We start from the raw sequence: 14401 nt of genomic DNA on the forward strand, positions 1-14401 counted from the left end.
TCCGCTACACTACAACCAACTTTAAAGGTACCAGGAGAATCGCTCAGTGAAAGAGAGCTCATCTAAGCTATTTATAATGCTGTACAAGGTAAGATACAAGAGTTATAAGCATTTGAAAGTTATAAATTTGGCTGCCATCTTGAAAAATAAACCCCAACCCTACATATAGGCTACCTCCTATATAATTTATGCCACTTTTTTAGGCTATAAATTGGTAAGCCCTAATACTGCAGACAATATGAATGATTTCTACGAAATCAGGAATGTATGTTTAAAAGTCTTGATTTTATGTATTCATTAAATGACAAAGTCTGTGCTGGATAGCTTTGTCTCAGGTGATGCTCTGCATATTGTCCAGATGGAAATGAAGTAGGAAAGCATAACAAATCAAAATGCTCTTGCCTATTGTCTATAGGCGCTTCATTCGAATTCATTATTTTATATTGACTGATATCAGAACCTGTTACTATTGTACTGTCAAAATTTCTAATTGTATATGCCAAAAGGCCTTTTAAATCTTGATCTTTTGTTCAAGCATTTTACAAATAGTATTGCTGACTACTTGTATAACATTTTTTGACGATTCATTAAGTGAATCATTGTCTACGTTTCTATAAAGCCAATTTATTTCTTTAAACTTTCCTAATGCTGATTGTATTTTATTTACATCAACTAAACTACGCCAGACATTTGATTTAGTAGGTTGTCCATTAATGATAATATATAGTTCTGGATTAGGCAAATGATTAGAATCTATACCAACCTCATCTAAAGTTTGCATTGTTTTTTCAAGTAAAAGAGGTAAGTAAAACATTGCACCTTTAAGATCCTTTAAAGAATTATATGTAGGCACTTTTAAGGTGTGTGCCTAGCCTAACAATTGTCTGCAAACACTTGGCCCTCAGTATTAACTGGCAACTTAAAGGATCTAAATTTTCTTACTCACACTTCAACCCATTGAACACACAACGTGCTGGAACTTCATTTATCCTATTAATTGGTTGACAATGATTGCAAATATACATAACTTTATTTAATGCTGTAGGATCATTCTCTCTAATGTAATCTAATAGGATATTCCAAACATCACTGTCTAAATTTTTAGCTTCAGTGACAAATTTATTTATTAAAAGCCTGTCACAGCTACAACATGCATTAACTCGGACAAAGCTTTCTTACATTCGTCAATAGCATCTGAATACTGAAAAGATAGTACAGTATCTAAGTTTGGTATTCTAAATGGTTCTTCTCCATCATTAGTAGCAAAATACACATTAAATTCAATCTCGTCTGCTTCACTGATTTTTAATTTTCGCAATTGTGCTATATTGCCTTCTGCAAGGGAAGAGTCAATAATATATATTGTTAAATTGGCATTTCTAGCAACATAAAAGTATTTCAAAAGGTGTCTCAACAAAGGATAATGAACAGATGCATGGCATAAAATATGCAGCATACTTTTACATTCAGTATCATTACTACTACACATAATAGGATGGCCTATCCTTTCACAAACAATTTCTGAATATTTTATGTTTTTCAACGCCATTTTCATCGTTTTTAACAATTACCGTTACATTTGGATAATCACAGAAATTGTGTTCATGCACTTTATCTATTTCAGATCTAGTTATATAATGATTATTAGGATAATTATCACATACATTTAAATGCTTCCTCAATTCTTTAATGGGTTCATCAAAATAATGTCTGACTTCAATAATAGAACTAACGTCTCTTTCTAATAAAGTCTTGCACCAATCTTTACAGTGCCATTTTAGTGCAGGCTTTCTTTTATTAGTATACATTCTGTTATTACCAAAATTGTCATCTTCAAAGTCACTATCATCATTACATTCCTTTACTCTATCAATACATGATACATCAACAATCCCTGCTACATAACAGATGCCATTCACTTCAACAGGGATTGCGATTGGGCTGTTTAATTGGCTATCATAACTATCATTAGGATACAAATATGATGATTTATAAAAATAAAGCTGACTATTCTTTGTGTGGCATTCTTCTCCAAAATCATTAAAACTATTCAACTTCAATTTCCTAATGCTATTTGCTGCATGTATTAATACACCTTTGTGGGATCTATTGTTAAAAACTGATTCTAACAATATACTTAATGCAGCATTACAGTTACTGTCATACAAAATGTTCTCAAAATCTATGCCTTTCATACTTGATGGCAATAAATCATCAACTATTTTGGGGTTGTAATATAATGCTTCAATAATTTTTGTAAAATAAACTTCCTTTGCTTCACTATTTGGTACAGGTAATGAATAATTAGAATGTAATCTATACAATATATGACTATAATTACGTTTGTAATAATCTTTATCTGGACGCCTCTTATTTTCCTTATATAGTGCCACCTTTAATTTATTAATTTTGTTAGCAAAAAGTGTAAACCTCTAAAACTTATCATTTGTTGCAGGTATTATTGCGCCTCTATTTTCATAATAACATTTCAAAGATTTTTGTTTTTGTGGGTCAGATTATTTTGATATCACTCCTTTGATAATATTTCTTGATGATTCGGATTCTTTTGATAATGATCTCTAGAGGCTTTTTCTTTGTTTGGGGATTATTTTGATAATGCTTTTTAGAGGCTTCTTTTTTTAGTCTGGATTGATCCTATAATTTTTATTAGAATAGCAAGTTGATTTTAAAATTTTGCTATCCTTGATTTTGCTATACACATTTTTACATTTTTGCAATATGTAACTTGGGTTCAATGCATGAATCTGCTTGAATTAGGCCTTTGCAAAAGCAATCTTATACTTTTTACTATCTATATGCAATTCTAGCTTTGCTGTTGACCCTGTTACACTGCCTTATGTAGTGAACTCTGGCATGTGATCTATTCTTAGATACATAACCTTCCATTTCTTTTCTATTATCATAAATCTTGGAGCATTTTTTTGGACTGAGCCCCAGTTAAATCACTTCATTTTTCTACTTCCTTTTATTACAACTAACAGCACAACAATTACACTTAACACTAACACAACAAATGAATACCATAATATACCAAGTACACATATGCAGGAGGTACACTGCTTATCATTTAAAAAATAACTGTATGGACCTATCTCAATATATCCAATATCAGAAGTATAATGGAAATCGCTAAACTCTAGTGGTCTGGCTTAGGTACAGATGTCCAAAATTATCAAAACTGAGCAGCTGTAGAATTTTTCTTCTGTTAGACGGCTCTGTAAAATTAGATTTTGCTCTATGATATATAAAACCAAATTTGTTACAGTTATTTCATAATTATTTACCTATTAGCACTTAAAAGAACTGTTAATGACATAGTCTGTGCACTGTTAAAAAAGTAAGCACAGAAAGAGAAGATTGGAGTGAATATTCACCCAGTGCAGTCACTATGGCATCTTTGAGCATGCGCATTAATATTAAAATGGCAACCATTCTCAAGGGGAGGTGATATCATGCCCAAACAACTAGTTTATAATTGTACAAGATAGATTAAAATGTGGCAAGTACCTTTGTAGTCCTTGACTCACGCTCCAAGGAATGATGTGAAAGTCACCTTGAGTCGTTCTCTAGTTTAAGAGATTATCCGGTGTATAAAAGAAACATAAGAGAAGAAGAAAAAGTCTAAAGAATTTTGCAGAAATTTGAATTTGGGCCAGTTATGAAGAAAAGTTTCCACTACATTACAGTGCACTTTAAAAGTACAAAGAAAATAGCTCAGTGAAGGAGAGCTCGAATAAGCCATTTATAAAGCCGTATGAGATAAGATAGAAGAGTTATAATCATTTGAACTAGAGGAGGCTGGTCATGGGTCGTGTGCTGATTTCAGTTCGTGTACCTCCTCTCCCTTCATAAAAATGGAGGATTTTCTGTTTTCACTTTAGCAGCAGTTACCCCACTAATGGTACCTGCAATGGACTCAGAAACATCAATGCATCCAGTTAAAAGACTAATTAACAAGATATCTTTTCTCTTCTTAAAAACAATAAAATTTTTTGAGTTGTAACTGGTCTCAGACTTCTTCATCTATCACATTTTATAAATTAAATAAATTTCTATTAAATAAGAAAAAGTAGGGTTGTCAAAAAATAAAAGAAACAAAGGGGTTGAGTTCAACCATAATAATAATTAATACTTCAATTAATAACAATAAACTTTAATTAATAAAAAATAATTAATTCATGAAAATAATACAAAAATTTCAAACCCTAATAATACAAAAATTCGAACCCTAATTATATCATTAATTATATTCACAGCCTAACTCATAATTATTAATCATTAGTTGTCATTACTAAGATCTATGTCCGGTTCTGAAAGTATTTAAGTTTACATTCAGCTTCAGTTGCCACTTTCCCGCTCACAGCTCTCAAACTTTTCCGCAGTTTTGCTTTGCAAACTAAGTTCTGTGAAACAGCAGCAAGTCAGTTCAGTTACAAACTTACATTAGCTATTATTATGTTTTCTTATAGTTTATGGATTATGATGAGCATCATGGAGTTCCTTCTCCTCCACCACCACCAGTAGTTGAAGGGCCTCCACCACCACCTCCCTCTATAGGCCCACCACCACCACCACCACCAGATGATGGTCTTCCTCCACCACCAATTCCTCCACCACCTCCAGTACCTGGAGGTCCTCCACCAGTTGCTGGTGGTCTTCCACCAGAGGCTGGAGGTCCTCCACCTCAGGCTGGAGGACCGCCACCAGTAGCTGGAGGTCCTCCACTGATGGCTGGAGGTCCACCACCAGTGGATGGAGGTCCTCTGCCACTTTGCCCTGCTGCTCCAGCACTCCATCCAGCTGGAGCTGGAGGTCCTCTTGATGTTGCTGCTCTGCAAAGGCAGAGGCAGCTCATCATATAGCAGTTATGCCAAATCAATTGAAAAATTGTAAAATTATTTTAGTTATGATCTGCAGTTTATATAGATACCAATTAACCACCTTTCCATTCCATTTTTCTGTAGTACAACAATCTTCCGAGAGCCAGACCAAGAGGCAGGGGCAAGGGCAGGAGGAACAGCAACAATACCACAACAAAGAACTATTACTTTTATTAGATTATTATATAATATGTACATGTAAAAAGTTAACTTTTCTTAATTTTAAAACTAATAAATAAAGTCAAATATTTTTAAGCGTAAAGCCAAAACAGAAATTATAATAGCAATGCTTAAAATTAGTGTTTGTTCAACAACACAAAACAATTCAAAACTTTAGCTTCAATCTTCCTACAATACAAATACATGTGATACACATTACTTAATTATATTAGCGAGTAAAGAAAATTCATACCATGAAAATAGTTAATCAGATAATCAATATTAATGATCAAAAAATTATAGCCTTGGATCATGATCTATAACACAATAAAAAACTATGGAATCTCACAATATTCTATCTTACTGTGTATTCAATTGCTAAAGCTAAGACAATATGAAACCTGTGCAGCTGGAAACTGGCACCTCATCCAGTGTAAAAGCACCACTGATCGAAGAGCTACAACAAAACATAATGTTAGAATGATGATTATTTATTAGAAATTAATTTAGTCAACACAAACACAATCAGACAATAGCTTAGACATTTACCATGCTATGAAAGTATTACATTACACCTTATTGCAGAATCATTAAATCATTTGCAGTTGAAAATAACTTAAAGCAAAGTAAATAAGAAACATCATCAACAGCAAGCAATGTAAACACACAGGCTATATATGCTATGCTAAATATGTACATGTATATGCATGATGTAACTTATGTTTGTCACAAACTTACATTACAAACTACTACAAAGATACATCTGCTCACAAAGAGGAACAAGCCTTCACCTTTTAAACCTCTTTTCAAGTCTGACCTTATTCTCACCACACTTAAGTCCATAAGTAAAATATGTACCCGTGTCAAATATGGATGTGAAATTATACAACATGTACTAACAAATTGGCAGTAGCATACATGTATTTATCAACAATTAATATACATATAAGACATGTATAGCTCCACAATGCATATTAACCTATGATTGACTCAAACAAGTATATGTACATACACTGTACATGTAATTTATACATATACCGTTCAATTTGATGACTCATGCCATCTTGAATTAAGTTTCTTTTACAAGACCTGCATTGTGCAAATACACATTAATAGACCACACGAATACATTCCCATGTGCAGACAATTATTTTTGTATTGTTAATAAGAACATGCATGCACACAACAAAAGATACATTGGCAAGCATTCATTTATATTGAGTAAAGAAAGTACTTACTGTGGCCATAATTAATGATATAATCATCAAACAAATGTGACCATAATTGTAAAAGGTACCTTATGGCGGGTAGTGAAATTTGTCTTTCTAGCCTAAGAAATCCAACTTCCTGAGCCCCATTTATCATAAAATTACTCCACAGGATGCAAAAAGTTACCATGAAACTTTTAGAAACAATGATTGTCTAACAAAGCACTTACAGGTTGATATTTTCCATTATAACGATCAATTTTAAAATCCGCCATAGGGGCCCTTTTGTCAAATATGGTCACAAATATAAAGTATGTAACCTAGAATCATAACCTATACCAAAATACATAAGACATCTCACAATAATCTCCATCTTACAACATATTCCATTGCTAAGACTATATACAGTAATATAAAACCTATACATATGTAAATTGGCACCTCCTACTATGTGATACAACTACTAATCAAGGAGCTGTAACAAAACATTAAGTTACGTTTAATAAATAAATTAAATTAGTTACAACAATCTAAAAACAGAATTGCCTTTCATTTTCTTTCACATTCCAATAATAAGCAAAGGTATTGCTGAATCAGCAAATCATTCCAGCTGTAATTACCTGTAAAGCATAGTAATAGAAACATCAAAAGCAAGCAATGTAAACTCACTTGCTAATAATAACAATAGCACTTACCAATCACATCAAACCTCACCTTCTAAAACCACATTGTAGTCCTTGTGCCAAGCAAGTACCTGTAAAATGTATGAATGTGACATACTAAGTAATAATGATAATGGTAGCATCTACAATGTTTCTGATTAGATCACACATGTATGTGCATGCATGTATTTTAGACATAATATTGCTTACTAATGCTATCCTCAGTTAAGATACTTTCATGACCTGCTTAATATAAAATAACATTGTGTACATGAAAAATTTCCAATGTGCAAACAATGTTTTTTTGTTAATGAGAATATGCACTTGCTACAACAATCATCAATGAAAGATGCGCAACATCAGCTGGCAAGCATTTATTATGCACACAGCATTGATGGCAGCATCATGCAAATGCACAACATCAGCCGGCAAGCATTAACTTAATAATGCGCACAGCATTGATGGCAGCATTATGTGCAACATCAGCTGGCAAGCATTTACATATATATAATACGCACAGCATTGATGGCAGCATTAACATGCATCATGATCATTATTTATTATAATGTACAGAATCACTGCTTGAATAATACTACATGTATAATAACAAATTTTAATGTTACCCAATAATTTTTCTTGTCAGGACTTCAAAATTTTTCAGCAGCGCCCAGATCCATAAGCACCAGTAATTTGTGATAAACATGTAGTACCAGCCACAAGCAAGATCCAGATTTGATAATGACAGCTTCCTCCCTTCCTTACCCTCTGTCCTACATAAATGAGTCACACAAATTTGAATCAATGCTTAACTCTAATGAACAGTAAACCTCTTTCACACCCTCTCCCTGTCCATTTTAGCAACAAGTAATCAATATTCACTGTTATACATATACATTGATTAATCTCACATCCTGAATTGAGTTAGATCTCTTCATACTGAGCAATACTGGGTGGATATGCACCAATGGTTTTCACACACACTCACACATTCACATTGCACATGCAGTGAAATACAAGTCACATTAAACAACCAATGTTTTTAAGATGATCGACCTCCCATACACCATACCCACTTCCATCAACAATCAATGCTTAAGAAATAGTAATAGACTTAACTGCTTGGAAATGATTAGTACCAACATGCTTCAAATACAAAGCAGGTGTATTAGTATCACAAGGAATGCCATATAAAGTTTGGGTTCCATATCTAGCGCCGCCAACAAAAGTAAGAGTTAGTGAATATGAATATATGGTTGTACCTAATATTGCAGTTAGTGTAATAATCTCTGTGTCAGTGCCCCACACAAAATTTTTATACGTTTTGGACTTATTTATGTAATCATATATGCTTGAATATCTGGTTGCACTTAATGTACTATTAAACAATTCTTCAAAGTTTGCCATATTACTCACAATTGCTTTACATAATTCGTAATGCTGAGAAATTGACCCAGTGATGAGATATGGAAGGGCATAAAATAAACAGTTCCCATCACCAGGGACATCAAGAGTACTATTAGGAACACTTTCATCTGACAATGGTGTTGTTGGACTACCAGGTAAGATTCTAGCAGCTGTGACAAATTTGAGATTTAAAATCTCGCACCTTTGATATTGTTCATTACCAGGGTAATAAACATAATCCCATTGTCTCCTTATCACAATATCTGTGTTGGGAGGCTCTTCATAAGTAAAGATGACATCATCATCTTTTTTTGGATTACTTGTCTTTAATTTAATGCTTGAGAGTTTTATAGATACAATCAGATCACTATTACAATGGTCAATTTTTTACAACACACTTGGTTTTATCATCCTTTGGTTTACATTTATTGTTTGAGAGTTTTATATATACAATGAGACTACTACAACTATCGTCATCTTGATATTAAATTTGGTTTTTAGGTCTTTCAAATTAATTGAAACAATTTATTATCTTTTTTTGAGCAAGGCAATACCAAAGCACTGTTGTCAGTACTACTGTCTACATCTACTTTTCCTTTTTGGGGGCAAGGCTTATTTAAAGCATTATTGTCACAAATTTTACTCTTTTTGGGACAATTAGACTTTTGTAAATCAGTACTCTTACGTTTATTGCTACTAACAGTACTGTTACAAGTACTTTGTACATGACTTACAGACACCTTGGAATTCTTACTACAAGGTTCACCATCATCAATTATACCAGTCACTTGAATCTTTTTTTTCTTTTCTTTACTTTTCTTGATTTGAGGCAAGTCATTCTGAAATTTACTTCTGAGGCAGTTAATTTCGTTAATGCACGGATTACTAACTTTAACAGAGAGAGGATCAAATGATAGTAAATATAGTCCATTTAATATGCGTACACGAGACAATGCAACATATGCCATACCATCCGCAAAAACATTAGTAGATAAATCAATGGCTGTATCTAGTAAGAGGCCCTGACATTTATGTATAGTAATAGTGTAAGTAAGTGTTAGGGGAAACTGTTTCCTATGTATATACAAATTCTTAGATAGCATAAATCTAAATGTAACCCTTTCTATGTCACAAGGTACATCAATATGATCAAATTTGATTGATATACGTGTAGCATAAATACCCATTACTGTACCAATGGCACCATTAACTAATCCTACAGTCACATATATATTACGTCTTAGCATGACTCTACAGCTTACTGCTAAAGACAATACAGTTTCTAAACAAGCTGTTTTGCTTGGTTGATCTTTTAGTTTCTCTAATTTTTTTTCTTGTTTTTTCTCAAATTTTGCTGTGCTACCACTTTCATCAACATCATCAACACATGCCAATTCTATTATCTCAGTTTCTAGACTTTTTAACATTAATTCATTGATTTTTTCGCAGGCGTCTACCTTAAAAAATAGGCAAATGGAAGGATTTGTTCCTTCACTTTCCAATTCCTTATATTTTTCTTGTATTGAAACCTTAAATACACGACTCTTAAGCGTATCAATAGTTTCATCAGTCAAACAGCCATGCCTAACACAATCAAGCATCTTATAGAAAGTTTCGTCTCCTTTCTGTCGCTCATTGATTGTTAGCTCATCATATTCTACTGTTTCTTTCCATAAGTTAACTGCATTTGCTGGTTTAAGTCTAGTTTTTACTAGTTTGTTGCTAATTTTTTTAAATACTGGCCTACCATTAACTGGTGGCAATTGTAAGAGGTCACCTACAAAAAAAATAATTTTGTATCGAAACCATTCATCAGTCCCAAATATATCTTCTAAGCGCATGTGTAAGTATGCTAGATTTAGACTGGATACCATAGATACCTCGTCCACTATTATAATTATTAAATTTTTAAGTGTCATTTTTATCCTTTTCTGAGCTTCTTTATTCAAATCCCAATATGCAGCTGTCTTTCCCTCATGCTCTATTGGTAGCTGAAATAATCTATGCATTGTTTGTCCACCTACATTAAATGCAGCTATACCTGTTGGTGCTACTATAGCACGTAATTTTACCACTTTTTGGATGCCATGTCATCCACTAGGCATTTTATTGCCTCTATCAAAAACGATTTACCAGTTCCACCTACACCACTAATAAATATTCTTAGCGGTTTGATACTATCTAATCTAAGTAGTCTTGAACACTCATTCTCTAATAAGTCTTCATGTTCTTTTTGACTTATAAGATGACTCTTAATTTTATCAAAAATTCTTTTTTGATCTACAATAAGCATTGCTTTTAATTGCTCTAATGTTAAAATAGGTACATTTATATGCATGTCAGCAATGTCAGCTACTGCTTCCATTATTTCACCTAGTAATTGAGGCTCATCATCTTCCTTGTTATTAATAAGTTCTTCTTCAGTAAAACCGGCTTTATTTCTTGCATTGACTATTTTCTTCCAATTACGTTCAGCTTCTAATAATTTCTGTAGTTTTTAAAAATGATTTTCAATGCCACGTATATAGATGCTTCTCTTTGACGCGTAAAAGCTTCTTTCATTGCTTCTCCTTCCATTACGAATGTGCTCTCGTCTCTAAAAGGCACATATAAAAATATTAGCGAGTAATAAAAATCGTCTCCGCTTCTTGCATAGGATTAAATTTCCTATGGTTTGGAAGCACTGGCTTTGATCGAAGTTTGTATTCTCTTTCTCCATTTTCTCCTATTTTATCAAATTTGTAATTAGCAAGAAATTCATTAAGAGATACATCTTCCATGTTATTCGGTCTTGTTGGATAAAAATCTTCAATTATGCTAGGAGTAAAGATGTCTTTCGATAATCGATCCATTTTAGTTAAATATGAATAGTTTTTTATTTTTTTGCCCCTCTTATGAGGCAAGTACACATTAACGTACTGTACAGTTACTGATTTCACGTATAAACTTTCACCGAGAAGAAGATCGCTAGCTTCATATAGTCCTACTTCTTTAGCTCGAAGTAACTTTTGGCTGATTTTCCAAAGCCTGCTACATATGTTGTCACAGCTGCTGACTTCATCCCATAAGTCCTGTACATGACTCTTTTCTGCTTTATTGACATATCTAGTTACATACTCTGTTAAGGAAAGACTCCTCTCTGTTATGTATTACAAGTCCATATTTGCATGCCACAATTTCAACAGTAAAGGATTGTAGTCGTTGACTCAAACTTCTTTTTCATCTTGTTTGAGATAATATATTTTAATGCATGATTTCAAGCTATTTTCAACATCATTGATGGAAATACTATCTCGTACTGGTCTAGGAAAATCAAATTGGCATCTAGATACATAGGTCTTGCCAACTTTAATATTTTGCTTGCAGTATTTGCTGCACTTGTGCATTTAGTATTTTGTTACTAAGAAATTTAAATCAGGTGACGTATTACTATCTGGTATATGACACGTTACCCTATCTTGTATGAAAGAACAGACTTCTTCTGGACGATCAATACCAACGACAGGAGCATTTTCAATCAATAGGAGTATGCGATAATGAGGCGCTCCACGCATTTTGTATTCTTTTTTAACATAATATTGCTCTACTTTGCCTAAAACACCACTCTGGAGAATGACTATATTAAAGAAATCCTTGAACTTGTATGAAAATTGTCGCGATACTGAAACAGGGTCCTCAGTACATAATCTAGAAATACTATATGATTGTGCTGCATTATTCACTTTTCTTAAATATTGCGCTATATTAGCTCAATTGTATTCAGCACAACTTAATGTTAGGAAAAGTGTTGGTGAGCCATATTCAGCAATCATTGCTTCGACTTCACCTTACACACGAAACCAATATTGATTTGTGCCCCATATTTGAGCGAACATGGTACTTAAATTGCCCTCAAATTCTTGATCTAAAACATTTATTTTTTCTAACACTTCAGCAACAGTTTGACCAACGTTGCTTCTTGTTGTTTTTTAATAAATTATATATGCCAGTTTTTAAGGCCTTGTTAATTTTTAATTCATAATAGTGCAGACAATATGAATGATTTCTACGAAATTGGAAATCTTTGTGTAAATGTATTAATTTTATGTATTCACTAAATGATGAAGTCTGTGCAGGATAGCTTTGTCTGGGATGATGCTCTCCATATTGTCCAGTTGGAAATAAAGTAGGAAAGCATAACAAATCAAGATGCTCTTGCCTATTGTCAATAGGCACTTCTTTAACATTCATTAATCTATATTGACTGATATCAGAACCAGTTACAATTTTACTGTCAAGATTTCTAATTGCATATGCTGACAGGCCTTCTAAATTTAGATCATTTGCTTTTCAAGCATTTTACAAGTAGTATTGCTTACTACTTGTATAACATTTTTAAATGATTCGTCAGTTGAATCATCGTATGTTTCTATAAAGCCAATTTATTTCTTTTAATTTTCTTAATGCTGCTTTAATTTTATTTACATCAACATCAACTAAACTATTCCAGACATTATTTGATTTAGTAGGCTGTCCATTAATAATAATATAATGTTCTGTATTAGGCAAATGATAAGAATGTATACCAACCTCATTTAAAGTTTTCATGGTTTTTTCTAATGGAAAGGGTAAGTAAAACATTGCACCTTTAAGTGCCTTCAAAGAATTATAGGCAGGCACTTTTAAGGCGTGTGTCCCTAGCCTAACAATTGTCTGAAAACACTTGGCCCTCTGTATTCACTGGCAACTTAAAGGATCCAAATCTTTCAATTCTTTAGGTAGTGGCTCACACTTTAACCCATTGAGCACACAACGTGCTGGAACTTCATTTTTCTTAATAGTAGGTTTACAAGGATTACAAATATATATAGCTTTATTTAATGCCGTAGGATAATTCTGTCTAATGTAATCTAATAGGATATTCCAAACATCACTATCTAAATTTTTAGCTTCAGTGACAAGACTTTTTTCTTAAAAGCCTCTCACAGCTACAACATGCATTAACTGCCTCATCAGACAAAGCTATCTTAAATTTATCAATAGCATCTGAATACTGAAAATAAAGTACAGTATCTAAGTTTGGTATTCTAAATTGGTCTTCTTCTTCACCATCATTTATAGCGTAATACACATTATCAAATTCAGTTTCATCGGCTTCATTAATTTTTAAATCTATCAATTGTGCTATATACCATCAGCAAGAGAAGAATCAATAATATATTTTGTCAAATGGGCATTTCCAGCAACATAAGTGTTTTAAAAGGCGTCTCAACAAAGGATAATGAACAGATGCATTGCGTAAAATACGCAGCATACTTTTAGAATCGGTATCATCACTACTACGCACAATAGGATGGCCTATCTTTTCACTAACAATTTCTGAATATTTAAAATATTTTTCAAGCCATTTTCATCCTTTTTAACAATTACTGTTACATTAAGATTATCACAGAAATCATGTTCATGCACTTGATCCATTTCTTCGACTTGCTGGGATCTTGTTACATAGTGATTATTAGGACAATTGTCACATGCATCTAAATGCTTCCTCAATTCTTTAATGGGTTCATGCAAATAACGTCTAACTTCAATAATAGAACTAATGTCACTTTCTAATAATGGCTTGCACCTATATGTGGATTGCCATTTGAGGGTTGGCTTTCTCTTATTGGTATACAATCTATTATTATCAAAATTGTCATCTTCAAAATCACTATCATCATTACATTCTTCTACTCTTTCAATGCATGATACATCAATAATCCCTGCTACATAACAGATGCCATTTGCATCAACAGGGATTGCAATTGGACTATCTAATTGGCTATCAGAGTTATCATTAGGATACAAATATGCTGATTCATAAAAATAAGGCTCACAATTCTTTGTGTGACATTGTTCACCAAAATCACTAAAACTATTCAACTTCAATTTCCTAATGCTATTTGCTGCACATATCAATACGCCTACTTTGTGGGATCTGTTTTTCAAAACTGATTCTAACAATATACTTGATGCAGCATTACATTTACTGTCATATGATGTGTTTTCAAAATCTACACCTTTCGTACATAATGGCAATAAATCA

The sequence above is a fragment of the Amphimedon queenslandica genome, unplaced genomic scaffold, assembly GCF_000090795.2.
Source record: "Amphimedon queenslandica unplaced genomic scaffold, v1.1 AMPQUscaffold_13238, whole genome shotgun sequence".
Taxonomy (NCBI): Eukaryota; Metazoa; Porifera; class Demospongiae; order Haplosclerida; family Niphatidae; genus Amphimedon; species Amphimedon queenslandica.